This window comes from Triticum urartu, chromosome 6, assembly GCF_003073215.2.
Source record: "Triticum urartu cultivar G1812 chromosome 6, Tu2.1, whole genome shotgun sequence".
Lineage (NCBI taxonomy): Eukaryota > Viridiplantae > Streptophyta > Magnoliopsida > Poales > Poaceae > Triticum > Triticum urartu.
The window spans coordinates 103,179,390-103,199,231 of NC_053027.1; positions in this window are offsets into that span (position 1 = coordinate 103,179,390).

Genomic DNA, 19,842 nt, shown 5'->3' on the forward strand with positions numbered 1-19,842 from the left:
ATACGCGTGCTATAGTTCGGGGGCTACTGAGGGAGTCCGGGACTAAGGGGTCCTCGGGCTGCCAGCCTATCTATTATGGGCCGGCAGGTGGGCCGCTCTGCAACTACTAGAAGGCCGGGCTATAAGGCGGCTCCATGTTAGGACTGGAAACCTTTAAAGCCTTGGTGTGTCCTCCAAGTCAAGATAGGAGAATCAGCATGATTATCTCTTTCTTGTAACTGACTATGTGTAACCCTAGTACCCCTGGTGTCTATATAAATCGGAGGGTTTAGTCTATGGAGGCTAGGAGAAGAACCATCATCCTACTCACCTAGGGTTAATTCATCTGACCTCGTGGCAGATTGACTCTGTAATTATCCTATACACTTCAATATAATCAAGCAGGACGTAGGGTTTTACCTCTTCGAGAGGGCCCAAATCTGGGTAAACATCATCTCCTTCGTCTCTTGTTCCCCATTTATTCAAGATCACAGCTCGGGACCCCTACCCGAGATCCGCCGGTTTTGACACCGACAAGCACCGCAAGATCAAACCCATCACAAAGCACCTCTTCCCATGGCACGATAAATCAATCTAGTTGGCCAAACCAAACCAATAAATTGGAGAAGAAATACGAAGCTATAACAATCATGCATAAAATAGTTTAGAGAAGACTCCATTAATATTCATGGATAGATCTGATCATAAACTCACAATTCATCGTATCCCAACAAACACACCACAAAAAAGAGCTACATCAAATAGATCTCCAAGAACGTCGAGAAGAACATTGTATTGAAGATCAAAAAGAGAGAAGAAGCCATCTAGCTACTAACAACGGACCCGTAGGTTTGTGGTAAACCACTCACGCATCATCGGAGGGGTAGCAAGGATGATGAAGAATCCCTCCGTGATTGTTGCCCCCTCTGGCAGAGTGTTGGAAAAGGCCTCTAGATTGGATCTCGCGGTTCTGGAAAACTTGCGACAGTAGAAAAGTTATTTCGTCGACTCCCCTAGGTTTTTTGTGATTTTAGAGTATTTATAGAGGTGGAGGTAGGTCAAGAAGCTTCCTGTGGGCCCCACTACCCATCAGGGCGCGCTAGAGGCCCCTAGCGCGCCTTAGTGTCTAGTGAGTCCCACGGGCCTTCTCTCATCTGCTCTAGAAGCTTCCAGGGTCTCTTATCACCAGAAAAAATCTCCAAAAAGTTTCGTGGATATTGGACTTCATTTGGTATTGATATTTTGCAAAGTAAAAAACAAGCAAAAAACAGCAACCGACACTGGGCACTATGTCAATAGGTTAGTCCCAAAAAATATATAAAGTTGCTAGTAAATGTATATAAAACATTCAAGATTGATACTTTAATAACATGAACAATAAAAAATTATAGATATGTTGGAGACATATTAGGCCTCCTACCTGAGAGCCTCCTAACTACTCCTGGTCGTCGGTGGTCTCCACGTAGTAGTAGGCTCCATCGGGGCAGTAGTAGTCGTCGACAGGATCAACTGGCTCCTAGGTTCCATCATTTGATCGCAACATCCAAAAAGAAGAAAGTAGGGGAAAAGGTAGCATAGCAACAGTGAGTACTCATCCGAAGTACTCGCAAGACTTACAGCAGATCTATACTAAGTATGCATCGATATCAATGGGAACGAGCTATACTATGGACTATACTATAGGATTGCCAGAATAGAGGGGAAGGCCTAGCCTATCAAAGACTAGCATCTTGTAGCAACAAAAGAGAGTAGAGTATCATAACATAAGTAATAAGTATGTTGTAGCATCCACGCCCAGAGATTCTTCCTCGACTTCCTACAAGAAAGCAATCCCGGAGCCATCAAATCCATCTCATGTCTCCAGTATCGAGCTCTAGTTGTATAGATCGGGATACAACTCCGAGCGTCCGTTACCGTGGACACGGCTATTCGAATAGATTAACTTTCCTGCAGGGGTGCACTAACTTACCCAACATGCTCAATTAGCTTTGGCTAGACACACTTTTTCGGGTCATGCCCGGCCTCGGCTGATCAACATGTCGTAGTCCTACCTGGCTTTCCAAAGAGGTCACATGCCGATCTACATCTTAAATGTGAAGGGGTCATGGGCCAATCTTCCTTTGCAATCATGCGCATTGCGAGGATGGCTGGGATCAGTCCTGGCCACCTCTTTATAAAAAGTAGGTGCTTACGCGGACCACCCGGGCGCGTGCCACTCAACTATGACGCCTCTAGGCTTTCGGAAGAAATGTACGACATAGAGAGACCATACTTATTCTCGCGTGGTGGTGCACTTGCGAAAAGGCCAGAGGCCTACACAGATCAAATATCCAAATCCGTTAGTGTCTTGGGAGCGCGCGGAGACAATCAATGATCCACGATCTGTGGTCCCGTCGCCCTGTCTCACGGACTTACGACAAGGGCTAAGAATGTCCGGCCATGCCACGTAATTATCTCGTGGGTACCCTCCTGGTCAACCCGACTCCACATCACTCGCGGGTACCCTCACGGTCAACCCGACTTCACATTTCTCTCGCGGGTACCCCTCGGGGCCGACCCGACTTCATCATGGTTCTGGGGTAAAGTCAAAGTAACCGCGTGTCCATAACACCAAGGGGGAATCCGAGGAATCTCCCTCGATGGATTCCACTTGATTTAACCGTCAAGGTGAACTTGCAGGAATCACCCTCGATGGTTCACACTTGAGGTAACCGTCAAGGTGAACTTGGAGGAATCACCCTCGACGGTACACACTTGAGGTGTTGCACGATAGTGTCGTTATCAGGAGTGGTGGAGGAATCACCCTCCGTAGACCACAACCGATTAGCTACACTACAGAGATCTCATCGGAAGTGCTATATGAGGTATCACCATTAGCACTCAATAGTAACTCTGCAGAGTCGTACAACTAAGGGGGTGTGAGGTGATGTGTCAGGCTCTGGACGTCGATCACGTTGATCGAGTCATCGAAGATAAAGCGGGGGCAACTAGGACAAGGTGAGGGGTCACTGGTGGATCACTAACCAACCTATACTAAGCATATAGGATAAACAGGTATGTAACAATAACAGGTTACAAAAGTAGATTATGCATCAGAATATGAGCAATGAAATACAATAGCAAAATCTAATGCAAGCATGAGAGAGAATGGAATGGGCAATATAGGAATGATCAAGGGGGTTTTGCTTGCCTGGAAGCTCAGTCGAAGAGGACTGGTCATCAGGAGTGTAGTCGATCTCGTGAGCAACGTCAGTCTCGAGGTCTATCGGAGAGAAGAGGGGAAAGAAACAATAAGTATAAAGAAAACAAATGCATCACGATGCATGACATGGCAATATGCAGTGCTAGGGTTGACCTATCGCAGTGCTACACGATACAAACAAAGTGGGAAAACATCTGGGAATGTTTTCCCAACGGTTGGCATTTTTCGGACAGATCAATCGGAGGGGAAGGATCCATGTTCATCACGCTAGAGGCATGTGACAGATGAACGAATTGCATATTTGGATTCGTTATATTTTTCTGAGCAACTTCCATGTATAAATTATTTTCATCTGACTTATAGATTATTTTATATGATTTTCAAAGATTTAAACATTTTCTAAAATTATTATTAATTCAAAAATAAATGGTTGAATTGCTACGGGTACATAGAAGTGTACCCAGCAATGTACACAGAGGCTGACAGGTGGGCCAGTCAACTGCCTAGTTAGCATTTGACTAGTCAACATTGACTGGTCAACGTTGACTGGTGAAACTGGACAAGGGACCCACCTGTCATTGACGGTAATATTTAATAGGGTTTTATTTTAATCTAAAATTGCTAATTAAGTTACTGGGCCCACCTGTCAGTGTAACATTAGTTTAAATTAATTACTTTAATTAGTTTTTAGTTAACTATGGGGTGGGCCCCATTTGTTAGTGGCTGGGGGCCGCCCAGTCAGCGGCCCAGGGTGGCGCATATGCCAGGACAGGTCAGTGGCGGCCGGCGACCAAAAACATGGCGGAGGGCTCGGGCTAGCGGCGAGATTCGGCTACAGGGCGCCATTTGGCCCGTGTGGTGGTGCGTTAGGACGCGGATGTCGAGCCGCGTCGAACCATGGCGGTGGCCAGACCGGCGGTGTCTCACAGACGGTGCCAACGTCGACTGCGACAGGCGCCGGAGCTCGGGTGAGGTCGAGCAGGTGGCTAGGGGGCTTGGGAGGACAAGCGGATGGGCTTGTCGAGCTCCTGGGAGCACTAGGAGCATGCTGTCGTTCTCGGATGAGGACTGCGACGGCTGCGGCTGCGATGGTGGAGCAAGGCAATAGGGCGAGCTTCGGCTCCTACAGCGGGAAGGGTAACAGGCACGGATCCACGGTGAAAATAAGGACGTGGAGGCTCACCGGGTGGCACACGGTGGCCGGTGGGGGGCTTAGTAGCTGTAGAGGGCGCCGGAGTTGAAGATGACGGCGAGGGGGCCCGGGGAGGAAGAAAGGTCGGAGGCAGCATTGTAATGGTCCCCGACTCCAACTCGTCGGCGTGGAGGACGTAAGGGAGGACGGCGGAGCCCGTGGACGTGATGGCAGGGCACGGGGTCGACGGTGGCCACGACTACGACATGGCCACGGCGACGGTGGTGCTCGGGTCTGCAGATCTGAGGAGGGGGAGAGGCTGAGAAGGCCAGGAGGGAGAGAGGAGAGCGAGTAGTGTGGCAGAGGAGGGGCTCGAGGCGCCGGGGAGCATGGCGCCTGATACGTCTCCAACGTATCTATAATTTTTTTATTATTCCATGCTATTATATTATCTGTTTTGGATGTTAATGGGCTTTATTTTACACTTCTATATTATTTTTGGGACTAACCTACTAACCCAAGGCCCAATGCAAATTGTTTTTTTTGCCTATTTTAGTGTTTCGTAGAAAAGGAATATCAAACGGAATTCAAACGGAATGAAACCTTCGGGAGAGTTATTTTTGGAACAAACGTGATCCAGAGGACTTGGAGTGGACATCAAGAAACAAACGAGGAGTCCATGAGGCAGGGGGCGCTCCTACCCCCTGGGTGCGCCCTCCCCCCTCGTGGCCCCCTCGTGGCTCAACCGACCTACTTCTTCCTCCTATATATACTCATATACCCTGAAAACATCCAGGAGCACCACGAAACCCTATTTCCACCGCCACAACCTTCTGTACCCAAGAGATCCCATCTTGGGGCCTTTTCTGGAGCTCCGCCGGAGGGGGCATCAATCACGGAGGGCCTCTACATCAACTCCATGGCCTCTCCGATGATGTGTGAGTAGTTTACTTCAGACCTTCGGGTCCATAGTTATTAGCTAGATGGCTTCTTCTCTCTCTTTGGATCTCAATACAAAGTTCTCCTCAATCTTCTTGGAGATCTATTCGATGTAACTCTTTTTGCGGTGTGTTTGTCGAGATCCGATGAATTGTGGGTTTATGATCAAGTCTATCTGTGAACAATATTTGATTCTTCTCTGAAATCTTTTATGTATGATTGGTTATCTTTGCCAGTCTCTTTGAATTATCAGTTTAGTTTGGCCTACTAGATTGATCTTTCTTGCAATGGGAGAAGTGCTTAGCTTTGGGTTCAATCTTGCGGTGCTCGATCCCAGTGACAGAAACGGAAACGACACGTATTGTATTGTTGCCATCGAGGATAAAACGATGGGGTTTATATCATATTGCTCGAGTTTATCCCTCTACATCATGTCATCTTACCTAATGCGTTACTCTGTTCTTATGAACTTAATACTCTAGATGCATGCTGGATAGCGGTCGATGTGTGGAGTAATAGTAGTAGATGCAGGCAGGAGTCGGTCTACTTGTCACGGACGTGATGCCTATATACATGATCATGCCTAGATATTCTCATAATTATTCGCTTTTCTATCAATTTCTCGACAGTAATTCGTTCACCCACCGTAATACTTATGCTATCTTGAGAGAAGCCACTAGTGAAACATATGCCCCCCGGGTCTATATTTTATCATACAAGTTTCCAAGCTATTTTATTTTGCAATCTTTACTTTTAATCTTTATCATAAAAATAAAAAAAATATTATCTTATCATCTCTATCAGATCTCACCCTCGTAAGTGACCGTGAAGGGATTGACAACCCCTTTATCGTGTTGGTTGCGAGGTTCTTATTTGTTTGTGTAGGTACGAGGGACTTGCATGTAGCCTCCTACTAGATTGATACCTTGGTTCTCAAAAACTGAGGGAAATACTTACGCTACTTTGCTGCATCACCCTTTCCTCTTCAAGGGAAAACCAGCGCAGTGCTCAAGAGGTAGCAAGAAGGATTTCTGGCGCCGTTGCCGGGGAGTCTACGCACAAGTCAAGACATACCAAGTACCCATCACAAACTCTTATCCCTCACATTACATTATTTGCCATTTGCCTCTCGTTTTACTCTCCCCCACTTCACCCTTGCCGTTTTATTTGCCTTTTCCCCGTTTATTTTTCTTGTGCCATGGCCGATTCAAAACGAGCTAAGGGTCCTCTCCCGGGTTTTACTCTGGATAGTCCATCTGTCCTCTCTAAGCTCATAAATAATGATGCTATGGAAAGACCTACCGGGGTTATCAATGAGAGTTTGAATAATTTTGATGAAGATGATCCCAGAATTTTTCGTTATTTACTTGATGAATCTTTGAAAGATGCTTGGGATAGGCTATTAAGGATCTGAGCTAGCTATGTGCCCCAATATCAAATTGAGATATACCTGAAAAGCTTTTATATTGGTTTACCCTCTTCGTTCAAACAAGTTCTATATTCTATTTTTGAAGAAGGTTTTCTTGAGGGGGATCCCATAGATACTTATGAAAATATGAAAACTATATTTGGGCACCCCATGAGTGAGAAGGTGGAATCCACCTCCCTTTTGTGCTTTTACCAAAATGAAATTATCAAAGAAATGAGGGCTAGTTTAGATACAAATTTCCGTAACGTGCTTAATATTTATTCCACCATTAATGGACACGTGCTCCCTAAAAATAGAAAGATAAATGCTATAGAAAATAAATTTTTCTCTTTTCTTTCCCAATACCAAAGATGATAATACCTAGATTTATCCTTGCTTTTATGCCTAGCTAGGGGCGTTAAACGATAGCGCTTGTTGGGAGGCAACCCAATTTTATTTTTGTTTCTTGATTTTTGATTCTTTTTAGTAATAAATAATTCATCTAGCCTATTTTTAGATGTGGTTTTATACTTTTAATTAGTGTTTGTGCCAAGTAGAACCTTTGGGAAGACTTGGGGAAAGTCTTTGCGATTTTACTGTAGAAAACAGAAACTTTAGCGCTCACGAGATTTGCTGCCATTTTTTACTGGAGAGTTCTATTTAGTTAATTATTTTTGAAGATGATTAATAGATAAATTCCTCACATACAGAAATTTATTTTAGAATTTTTGGGGTTCCATAAGTATTCGAAACCTACATATTACTACAGACTGTTCTGTTTTTGACAGATTCTGTTTTTCGGGTGTTGTTTGCTTATTTTGATGAATCTATGGTTAGTAATGGAGTTTATGAACCATAGAAAAGTTGGAATACAGTAGGTTTAACACCAATATGAATAAAGAATGCATTCATTACATTACCTTGAACTGGTGGTTTGTTTTCTTTTACTAACGGAGCTCACAAGATTTTCTTTTAAGTTTTGTGTTGTGAAGTTTTCAAGTTTTGGGTAAAGATTTGATGGATTATGGAACAAGGAGTGGCAAGAGCCTAAGATTGGGGATGCCCAAGGCACCCCAAGGTAAAATTCAAGGACAACCAAAAGCCTAAGCTTGGGGATGCCCCGGAAGGCATCCCCTCTTTCGTCTTCGTCCATCGGTAATTTTACTTGGAGCTATATTTTTATTCACCACATGATATGTGTTTTTCTTGGAGCGTCTTGTATGATTTGAGTATTTGCTTTTTAGTTTACCACAATCATCCTTGCTGTACACACCTTTTGGGAGAGACACACATGAATCGGAATTTATTAGAATACTCTATGTGCTTCACTTATATCTTTTGAGCTAGATAATTTTGCTCTAGTGCTTCGCTTATATCTTTTAGAGCACGGTGGTGGTTTTATTTTATAGAAATTATTGATTTCTCATGATTCACTTATATTATTTTGGGAGTCCTTTAGAACATCATGGTGATTTGCTTTGGTTATGAATTTAGTCCTAATATGATAGGCATCCAAGATCGGTATAATAAAAACTATCATAAAAAGTGCATTGAATACTATGAGAAGTTTGATACTTGATGATTGTCTTGAGATATGGGGATGGTGATATTAGAGTCATGCTAGTTGATTAGTTGTGAATTTGAGAAATACTTGTTCTAAAGTTTGTGATTCCCGTAGCATGCACGTATGGTGAACCGATATGTGATGAAGTCGGAGCATAATTTATTTATTGATTGTCTTCCTTATGAGTGGCGGTCGGGGATGAGCGGTGGTCTTTTCCTACCAATCTATCCCCCTAGGAGCATGCGGGTAGTACTTTGTTTCGATAACTAATAGATTTTTGCAATAAGTATGTGAGTTCTTTACGACTAATGTTGAGTCCATGGATTATACGCACTCTCACCCTTCCACCATTGCTAGCCTCTCTAGTACCGCGCAACTTTCGCCGGTACCATAAAACCACCATATACCTTCCTCAAAACAGCTACCATACCTACCTATTATGACATTTCCACAGCCATTCCGAGATATACTGCCATGCAACTTTCCACCGTTCCGTTTGTTATGACACGCTTCATCATTGTCATATTGCTTTGCATGATCATGTAGTTGACATCGTATTTGTGGCAAAGCCACCGTTCATAATTCTTTCATACATGTAACTCATGAGTCATTGCATATCCCGGTACACTGATACGTCTCCAACATATCTATAATTTTTGATTGTTCCATGCTATATTATATTCTGTTTTGGACATTATTGGGCTTTATTATACACTTTTATATTATTTTTGGGACTAACCTATTAACCGGAGGCCCAACCCAGAATTGCTGTTTTTTTTGCCTATTTCAGAGTTTCGCAGAAAAAGAATATCAAACGGAGTCCAAACGGAATGAAACCTTCGGGAACGTGATTTTTGGAACGAACGTGATCCAAAGGACTTGGACCCTACGTCAAGAAAGCAACCAGGAAGGCACGAGGTAGGGGGGCCCGCCCTCCACCCTCGTGGGGCCCACGTTGCTCCACCGACGTACTTCTTCCTCCTATATATACCTACGTACCCCAAATACCAGATACGGAGCAAAAACCCTAATTCCACCGCCGCAACCTTCTGTACCAGTGAGATCCCATCTTGGGGCCTTTTCCGGAGCTCCGCCGGAGGGGGCATCGATCACGGAGGGCTTCTACATCAACACCATAGGCTCTCCGATGATGTGTGAGTAGTTTACCTCAGACCTGCGGGTCCATAGTTATTAGCTAGATGGCTTCTTCTCTCTTTTTGGATCTCAATACAATCTTCTCCCCCTCTCTTGTGGAGATCTATTCGATGTAATCTTCTTGCAATGGGGGAAGTGCTTAGCTTTGGGTTCAATCTTGCGGTGCTCGATCCCAGTGACAGAAAGGGAAATGACACGTATTGTATTGTTGCCATCGAGGATAAAAAGATGGGGTTTATATCATATTGTTTGAGTTTATCCCTCTACATCATGTCATCTTACCTAAGGCGTTACTATGTTCTTTTGAACTTAATACTCTAGATGCATGCTAGATAGCGGTCGATGTGTGGAGTAATAGTAGTAGATGCAGGCAGGAGTCGGTCTACTTGTCTCGGACGTGATGCCTATATACATGATCATACCTAGATATTCTCATAACTATGCTCAATTCTGTCAATTGCTCAACAGTAATTTGTTCACCCACCGTAATACTTATGCTCTCGAAAGAAGCCACTAGTGAAACCTATGGCCCCGGGTCTATTTTCCATCATATTAATCTCCCATCAACAAGCTATTTCTCTTTCCGTTTTTATTTCGCTTTATTTACTTTGCATCTTTATCATAAAAATACCAAAAATATTATCTTATCATATCTATCAGATCTCACTTTCGTAAGTGACCGTGAAGGGATTGACAACCCCTTTATTGCGTTGGTTGCGAGTATTTTATTTGTTTGTGTAGGTGCGAGGGACTCGTGCGTGGCCTCCTACTGGATTGACACCTTGGTTCTCAAAAATTGAGGGAAATACTTACGCTACTTTGCTGCATCACCCTTTCCTCTTCAAGGGAAAACCAACGCAATGCTCAAGAGGTAGCATACACCGCGAGAGGCCTTCACATAGAGTCATATTTTGTTCTAAGAATTGAGTTGTAAGTAAATAAAGTGTGATGATCACCATTATTAGAGAATTGTCCCAAGTGAGGAAAGGATGATGGAGACTATGATTCCCCCACAAGTCGGGTTGAGACTCCGGACGAAAAAAAGAGGCCATAAAAAAGAGAGAGGAAGGCCCAAATAAAAAAATGAATGAGAGAAAAAGAGAGAAGGGACAATGTTACTATCATTTTTCCACACTTGTGCTTCAAAGTAGCACCATGATCTTCATGATAGAGAGTCTCTTATGTTATCACTTTCATATACTAGTGGGAATTTTACATTATAGAACTTGGCTTGTATATTCCAATGATGGGCTTCCTCAAAATGCCCTAGGTCTTCGTGAGCGAGCAAGTTGGATGCACACCCACTTAGTTTCTTTTTGAGCTTTCATACACTTATAGCTCTAGTGCATCCGTTGCATGGCAATCCCTACTCACTCACATTCATATCTATTGATGGGCATCTCCATAGCCCATTGATACGCCTAGTTGATGTGAGACTATCTTCTCCTTTTTGTCTTCTCCACGACCACCATTCTATTCCACATATAGTGCTATGTCCATGGCTCACGCTCATGTATTGCCTGAAGATTGAAAAAGTTTGAGAACATCAAAAGTATGAAACAATTTCTTGGCTTGTCATCGGGGTTGTGCATGATTTAAATACTTTGTGTGGTGAAGATAGAGCATAGCCAGACTATATGATTTTGTAGGGATAACTTTCTTTGGCCATGTTATTTTGAGAAGACATAATTGCTTAGTTAGTATGCTTGAAGTATTATTATTTCTATGTCAATATTAGACTTTTGTCTTGAATCTTTTGGATCTGAATATTCATGCCACAATAAAGAGAATTACATTGAGAACTATGTTAGGTAGCATTCCACATCAAAAATTCTGTTTTTATCATTTACCTACTCGAGGACGAACATGAATTAAGCTTGGGGATGCTTGATACGTCTCCAACGTATCTATAATTTTTGATTGTTCCATGCTATTATATTATCTGTTTTGGATGTTAATGGGCTTTATTTTACACTTTTATATTATTTTTGGGACTAACCTACTAACCCAAGGCTCAGTGAAAATTGTTGTTTTTTTGCCTATTTCAGTGTTTCATAGAAAAAGGAATATCAAACGGAATCCAAACGGGGTGAAACCTTCGGGAGAGTTATTTTTGGAACAAACGTGATCCAGAGGACTTGGAGTGGACGTAAAGAAACAAACAAGGAGTCCACGAGGTAGGGGGGCCTGCCTACCCCCCTGGGCGCGCCCTCCCCCCTCGTGGGCCCCTCGTGGCTCAGCCGACCTACTTCTTCCTCCTATATATACTCATATACCCTGAAAACATCCAGGAGCACCATGAAACCCTATTTCCACCGCCGCAACCTTCTGTACCCAAGAGATGCCATCTTGGTGCCTTTTTCGGAGCTCCGCCGAAGGGGGCATCGATCACAGAGGGCCTCTACATCAACTCATGGCCTCTCCGATGATGTGTGAGTAGTTTACTTCAGACCTTCGGGTCCATAGTTATTAGCTAGAGGGCTTCTTGTCTCTCTCTTTGGATCTCAATACAAAGTTCTCCTCGATCTTCTTGGAGATCTATTCGATGTAACTCTTTTTGCGGTGTGTTTGTCGAGATCCGATGAATTGTGGGTTTACGATCAAGTCTATCTATGAACAATATTTGATTCTTATATGAAATCTTTTATATATGATTGGTTATCTTTGCAAGTCTCTTCAAATTATTAGTTTGGTTTGGCCTACTAGATTGATCTTTCTTGCAATGGGAGAAGTGCTTAGCTTTGGGTTCAATCTTGCGGTGCTCGATCCCAGTGACAGAAAGGGAAACGACACGTATAGTATTGTTGCCATCGAGGATAAAAAGATGGGGTTTATATCATATTGCTCGAGTTTATCCCTCTACATCATGTCATATTACCTAATGCGTTACTTTGTTCTAATGAACTTAATACTCTAGATGCATGCTGGATAGCAGTCGATGTGTGGAGTAATAGTAGTAGATGCAGGCAGGAGTCGGTTTACTTGTCACGGACGTGATGCCTATATACATGATCATGCCTAGATATTCTCATAATTATTCACTTTTCTATCAATTGCTCGACAGTAATTCGTTCACCCACCGTAATACTTATGCTATCTCGAGAGAAGCCACTAGTGAAACATGTGGCCCCAGGGTCTATCTTTTATCATACAAGTTTCCAATCTATTTTATTTTGCAATCTTTACTTTTAATATTTATCATAAAAATACCAAAAATATTATCTTATCATCTCTATCAGATCTCACTCTCGTAAGTGATCGTGAAGGGATTGACAACCCCTTTATCGCGTTGGTTGCGATGTTCTTATTTGTTTGTGTACACTACAAAAAAAGTACACTTCCGTGATGATACGTTTTTGTCACAGTAGGTCACTTTTTTTTGTCATGCATGTACATCCATGACAAATTTATGACAGAATCAAGATAGTCATACCTGTGCTGTCGTAGAAGTGTTCCATGACATTACCAAAATTATCATCACGGAAGTGTCCACTTCCATGATGATAAATCGCGCGTCACAGAAGTGCTTTCGTCAAGGGTGACTGACACGTGGCATCCACCGTAACGGAACGCCGTTAAGCTATCGGGTCAGGTTTTGGATCCGATAACCCGTTAAGAGCCCCGACCAATGGGGATTTTCCACGTGTAAAATCATCATTGGCTAGAGGAAACACGTGTCGGCTCATCGTCAGGACATATGTCATCCACTCACTGGGCAGAAGGCGCCTATGATATGTCGACATGTGGCACGGCCCAACAAGTTTAAATGGGCCGGCCCAACTAAAGGCCCACAAGATTTTGCGGACCATAATGGGCCGGCCCAGCTAAAGGCCCACGAGATTTTGCGGACCATAATGGGTTGGCCCAGCTAAAGGCCCACAAGTTTTCGTGGGCCATAATGGGCCGGCCCAGGTAAAGGCCCACTAGATTTTTCTGTGCCATAATAGGCCGACCCAGGTAAAGGCCCACAAAATTCTTGCGGATCAAAATGGGCGGCCTAGCTAAAGGCCCACGAGATTTCGCCGACATTAATGGGCCGGCCCAGCTGTAGGCCCACAAGATTTTGAGGACCCTAGTAGGCCGGCCCGTTAACTGGCTGCCATGTTTTGGGCCAAATGCCGGTCCATATTTGATACGGTCTATTAATGGCCTGCCACGCTCCAGGCCTAATAGTGGCCCATATGAGATCCGGTCCGTTAAAAGCCTACCACGTTCTGGGCCAAATTATGGCCCAGATCAGGTTCGTCCCTTTAAGAGGTTTTGGGCCTAATTATGGCCCATATCAGATTCGGCCCGTCAACTGGACACTATGCTTTTGGGCCCACTTGCTAAAGGCCCACTTAGTAATTCGGCCTGATATTAGTTTTGGCCTGTTAAGGGCCCGTTTAACATTTCGGCCCTATATTAATTTCAGCCTGTTAAAAGCCCTTCATATAGTTGGGCCTAATTACGGCCCGGTTTGCATCCGGCCTGCTCGCAGCCGATATCTGATTGGGCCAAACAAGGACCGAGACAATTTTTCGGCATGTTAAAAGCCCGTGATTTGATTCGCACAATCATGGGTCGGGGTTCATTTCGGGCTGCTGCTGGCCCATGAGCTGATTGGCACGTTTCAGGCCCAACCTACATCATGATTGCATGACGGCCCAATTATGTACCATAATTTTACGGTTTGGCCGGTTTACTGCGAAGGCAGGATATATATACAGTAAAATAACTGCAGCATCGTGAATAAGAAAAAACCTATACTATACAATAAAGAAATTACGGCATATTACATCCACTGGGCATCAAAGTTCGCCACTATGATAATAAAGCACAAGTAGATAACAGATTACATACACTGGGCATCAAAGATCGCCACCAGTGCAAATAAACACGTCGACAAAATAATATACAAAACTGACAACACTTCAATAGAGTTCAAGAAAGGTTAGCCCTGCTGGGGAGCTGCAGCGCAAGCAGCTGAGCAAGATGATGACACTGCGCTTGTTCAACACTTATATCTTCCTCACTCTGAAAGATAAACAAGCAGACAGATAACAGGTGTTGCACATAAAAGTATCAGTGCTGACAATTCATCACATTTCTTACTGACGAATAAAGTGACACAGTTTAAATTTGCATTAACACAATATGGTATTGTTCAGGTCAAGACATGGCAGGAAATGACATTGTGAAGGAGTTGGCAGCTTCACGGCACCACTGGATTACAGATCAAGAACTCATAAGTATCAATGGTTAGTGTGCTGTCAATTTATACCATTTCAGATTGGCAAATAAAGAGACGGTTTAAATAATAGTAGAATGATATGACATTTTTCATAGTTAAGACATTGCAGAATATGACATTGTGCTGTAGTGGGTAGGTTCACCACACCACTGGATTACAGATGAAGAACAGAAGCATACATGCAGTGCAAAAGAAGATCACTTGCTCTGTATAGTTTAATTTACATGGTATGAAGAAGGAACTTGGTTGTACAACTAAAAACTTAAATTGAGAAAGGACGAACTTTTGTTTAGGAACTACATATAATAAACTTTAAACAAGCAATTTGATGCAAACACCAAAAATAAACAGCTGTTGCAGTCATGCCTAACCAAATATATACAACAAAGTTTGAAGGCTTGAGATGGACAAACTTACATTATTGGTGAAGACAGGCTCTATAAAGGCCTTGTCCATGCTGATGGGGGGGCAATTCAAGAAGTTTACCACAGAATCTTCTTCAAAAGCATTGCCTTTATTCTACATTTTGTTAAGAGTAAATATAGATGTGATAATATACGAAAAAATGGAGAATATTGAAGATAAGATGAAGAGTGATGCTACATAACCAAGTAGCTATAAATGTAAGTGCAGCGATACAGGCATAAGGTACAACCAAGAGCAATGCACAGCTAAACTTCTTCAGTACCAACCTTATGGTAAGAGTAAATATAGATCTGATGTGTAGAAAATGGAGGGTAAAGGAAAATAAGCTGCAGAGTGATGGTACATGAACAACTACCTGTCATTATAAGTACACTGATAAAGGACAGCATGTACTTACAAGAACAATGTAGAGCTAAAAAAACATTGGCATTGGATATATTCTACACTAATGTAACCATTCATACAGATCAGATAATTTGGAGCGAACAATTGATAAGCAAGCTATCATGCATACTGCTGTCACATAATGAACCAGGTATGTATGCAAGTACAGTGATATAGGACAACATGTACTAACAAGAGCAAAGTAGCGGGCAACATATTTGCGGTATCCTGTCGTTCTTGTCAAACCGGAATTCTTCTTCGAGCAGTTTTCCTACAAAAAATATCCGTAAGGCACATGCGGAAAAGTAGAAGTTCAAATTGTCATGTGATTTCATAGACAGTACCTCATCCTGGGAACGAGACCAGTGCATAACAAGGTTTTTCCATTCAATGTCTTCTAAATTTAGCACATGAGACTTCACCAGAAATTCGTTTATAGACTTGCCATCAAAGTGTGATTTTCTCAGGTAACACCGATACTACTGCAATGCTTCCTTGAAAAGCACAAGCAAGCTTTGCTCGTCATGACTATCCAGATTGACCCTTGCCTAGTTAGAACAATGTAATGTAAATCATTGATGTGTTCAATTAGCAGAAAACAGGAAAATAATAGCCATGAATAATAGCACTTACACGTAAGTTGGACAGGAAGATGTGAAAATGGTGTTTGTCTTCACAATAATCTTCCCATGATGGGAATATATGCATGTAGTCCCTAACAACATTGAAAGAATTGTCTTTTAAACTGGGAATAAATGAATGGGGTTCCAATCTGCAGGAATTGGCCATCTCTGCAGTTGGGATAGGTCTTCGGCCGGTGGACTTGCTGTACTTTTTGCTGGAGTGGGATTTTTCTGTGGTACAACTGGTGCTATGGCAAATGAAATCGGTATACCTTTTGCTAGAGTGCAGGTCCTGTGTGGTGGGGCTAGTGGTGTGGCCAGTGAAGTATGGGTATAGTCTGCTGGAGTCGGTCCTATGTTTTGTGTCACTGGTTGTACAGCCAATATAAGTGGGGTGCTGTCTGATTTCTCCGGCACCACCACGTTTTTCAAGGACTTTGCTAGTGCTCCTTCAGGTTCGGCAATCACCCTCTTCCTTTTTGATGTCTGATGCACAAGAACAGCATTTGAGTGGAAAAACATGATATGATGACAGATGGAATATGTATTGATAATGGATGGGCATGGCATCTCGACATATATGATGAGTAAACTAAGCAGATGGCAGTGCAACAAAGTAGAAGAAATGCAAGACAACATATTCAAGATACCCGCAATCAATAAAACATTGCCAAATTAGAACAGGCACCTTGATGGGTGAACAGGACAGGCCATCTGCCTTTGACTCCTCGAGGTTAGAATAGTCATTAGGATCATATTCTAAACAAGAATCAACAGGTGGGGAGCGTATCAGTTTCATTGCATCCAGAATGGCACTCAATGCCTTGGTGCCAATTTTGTAAGTCATTGCAGTGTTTAGCTTCAAGAGTGGACTGCTGCTAGTGCGACACAAAGCAGCTACACAGATCATAGTGTAGATATAACGGGAAAACCTTAAGCATCAGTGTAAAATCAGCAAAGTGGAACTTGCTGGAATATATGTGCTAGTATTGCCGGTACGGCTAGAAAGGCTTCGGATACCAGCTCTCTTCAAGTGAAGGTGCGGTACTGTTAATATCAATGTAACTCTCAAAGGCGACACAACTCCCCGCATTTCCTTGCTATTCTTATAGGATTCAAGTGGGCAGGCCACTACAAATCCTATTCCTATGTTTACAAGATCCTACGAATCAAAGAGGCTCAAAGTGTCCATCACAACCGACCGTATAGACCTCTACACTGCAAATGTCCCTGCTCATCTTCAGTACAAGCAACATACTGTACTACTATCATACTCCCTCCGTTCCAAAATATAAGTCTTGGTAGAGATTTCCACTATGGATCACATACAGATGTATCCAGGTACATCTTAGAGTGTAGATTCACTCATTTTGCTCCATATGTAGTCCATGGTGGAATCTATACAAAGACTTGTATTTAGGAACGGACAGAGTACATATTAAAGAAGAATGGAAGAGGAACATGGTAAAGAAGAGCAAGCAGATTTTGGATAATAAAATGTTGGTTGCGCAGTGCCCACACATGATGAACCAGAGCGCATTAAGAATGCAACTCCTAGCTGTCTCTCGACCATTTCAGACGGTTGGATGAAGATCCTACGTCTCCTAACCCTTCTTCTTCCTCGTCTCTGATTCTTCCCATACAGAACACCACATGGGCCGCCGGCCGGACCACCGACCCCCACCGCCTGTGTTCCTCAGCCACCCCCACCCCCACCCTAGCCCCCACCTGCGTCGAGTTTTCTTCATTCGGCGAGGCCCCACAACCACCCGAGCCCCTTTGATCGCACCCGCGAACTGCGGCGAGCTCTGAAAAATCAACTGACCCAATTTTGAAATTTAGTCTACTGTGATTTAACTAGTGTGGAATATAAAAGGGGAAAACCATAAGCATTGCGAGTATGGTGTTGAGCGTGCCATGACGGATCTGAAGGTGCAAACTGGACAAAGGCAACTTCGCAACCAAGACAAGAAATTAGAGTAAAGCAGTGGCGATCTATTTTCTTGCTGTGATAAATAAGTTGAGCAGATACGAAAGAGTACCGCCTCTGGTGCGGCGCCGTGTACGCATCTGCTGAGAATTTGACGGTGCTGCGGTAGCGATGGCTGTCGGTGGCGTGGAAGTAGATCTAGGAGGGTAGACGGTGGCGGCGGGGCACGGTGGACGAGACGGTTGTAGGAGCGGCGCCGGCAAGGTGGACGACGGTGGGGATGAAGCGAGAGGACGGGATGGAAGGATCCCGGTCCGAAGCCGTGGATGAGAGAGGTCGATCTCTTGTAATGGACGGCGGCGTCGGGGTATCAGCTCCGGCATGGTGGAGGAGGACGACAGTGGATGGGGTGGCGGACGGCGGCGGACGGAGGAGGTTGGGGTGGAGAGGGTGTTTTGGCGCCCACAGAGTATGAATGGGGAAAAGGGAGGTAGAGAGGAAGGGGGAACCATGTATTCAGGGCGCGCTTGTCTCAAATGCGAGGAAATTTACAAACTTAGCCCCCATTTTAAATTTCTACTACATCACAGCAACACTAGTCGGTTGGGGATAGGACGGTAATCTCGCATACACCGAATATTTGTCGACGAGAGTTTGTTTTTGGCGCCCACCGTGTATGAATATGAATCGGGGAGGGAGTCGATTTCGGCTGAGGACACACTGTGTTTTGGCGCCCACCGTGTATGAATCCGGGTGAGAGGCGGTTACGTCACGTTTGGGTGAAATTACAAACCTACCCCTATCGAAACCTATAGAAATCTAGCATATAGGCTTTGCGTGGCAGGGATAGGCAGCAGTGATTTCCATCTCGCAGATTTTGGTTCCAGGCGGTTACTGCGACTTTCCCCGCTCATTCAAATTTTGCAGAGTGCACGTTTACCGTGCCAACTCAATTCGAATCCCGTTTGTATTCTATTTTTTTTCGGGCGGGATCCATTTTCAATTGGAATTACATTCTATATACATCATTTTTTTATATATACTTTCAAAAGCACAGCACCATTTATACATAAATATGGTTTACAAATGGCATGATGTCAGATTCATAAGGTTCTATCCATGAATTTGGATTTTCAAATATTTGAAACCACTTATGTTGAAATCCAATGTATGCATTCCTCGCTAACTGTCTCCAATTAATGTGTGTTTCATGCGGGTTTTTTTACTTCTCAAACATGTATAATGTGTTTCACACACGCAACATATAGTGTAATCCCGTTTAGACATTAATTGCATATAAACCATGCATTGTTTGTAACTGAAGAATCTATGGATCACCAATATTGATAAACTATATAACATTACACATGTGCCCAAATTCAAATGAATATGCATGTTTGATACACCAATTTGCGTTATGATATTATCGATGTCGTGATCTCCAGTTTAAATATTTGAATCCCCTTTAATCCAGATATTTGTCTCATATAGCTATCACTCATGCTTATATAGGACTATCTCTCTGGACCTATACGCGTTCATCGTCTCTCAGGTATCTCTCGTGCTACCTGTATGTCGACAATGATCTTTTATCTTCGTAACACACTGACGGTACTCTCTCCCTCGACCTTCATCACTCTATCTCTCTCTAAGTATATCTCGCTCCCTGCTATGTGTCTCTAACTATGTTTCTCCATGTGGAATCTCTTTCTCTCACACAAACACAAAACTTTGTCTCCCGGGGTCTCATTTCTCTCTACTATTCCCATGTGTGCCACTCGCACACCCCTCATACAGAGATGTCTTTCGCTCCTTAGATATGAGAACCTACGACTCTTCCTCATCAATATCTCTTTCTCACACACAA